Genomic DNA, 418 nt, shown 5'->3' with positions numbered 1-418 from the left:
CAGAGCTTACGTTCATATGACCTTGGGCGTGAGAGCGGTTGTTAATGAAGTGAAATCAGGTCAGACATCAATGCCAGAACCAAAAGACAAAAGCCTACGGATCTGCACCACCCTGTTTCGCGTCGGCCAAAAAAAGTAACAAAAACTGCGAACAGTCAATAATAGAATACTAAATTGACAGCATAAAATAAAATAAAAATTATGATTCTTTCGATTCCGACGATATTCTGGAAGTAATAACTTCTGGTTTTGCCAAGGAATGAAGTATATTACTATCCTTTTCTCTTGTAAACAGGAAAAGGTGAAGCAGAAAAACTCGGCTGAAAACATAACTCAAGCAAAACTCCTTCACCCCTGACTGTGTGTACAATCAACCCAGCTGACAACCAAGATCGACATGTGCGCCAAAGCGTCTTTC

The 418-nt window shown here is 40.2% G+C and overlaps 1 protein-coding gene across 1 annotated transcript in view; it reads right to left on the bottom strand.

The window, feature by feature from the left end:
- Nucleotides 1-418, bottom strand: part of LOC119593033 (tyrosine-protein phosphatase non-receptor type 4-like) — a gene marked incomplete at its 5' end in the record, with an annotated part of 330,438 nt that overhangs the window by 36,544 nt on the left and 293,476 nt on the right.

This window comes from Penaeus monodon, chromosome 31 (assembly GCF_015228065.2).
Source record: "Penaeus monodon isolate SGIC_2016 chromosome 31, NSTDA_Pmon_1, whole genome shotgun sequence".
Lineage (NCBI taxonomy): Eukaryota > Metazoa > Arthropoda > Malacostraca > Decapoda > Penaeidae > Penaeus > Penaeus monodon.
Note: the sequence above shows the minus strand (reverse complement) of the source record. Positions and strands in the feature narration are given on the sequence as shown.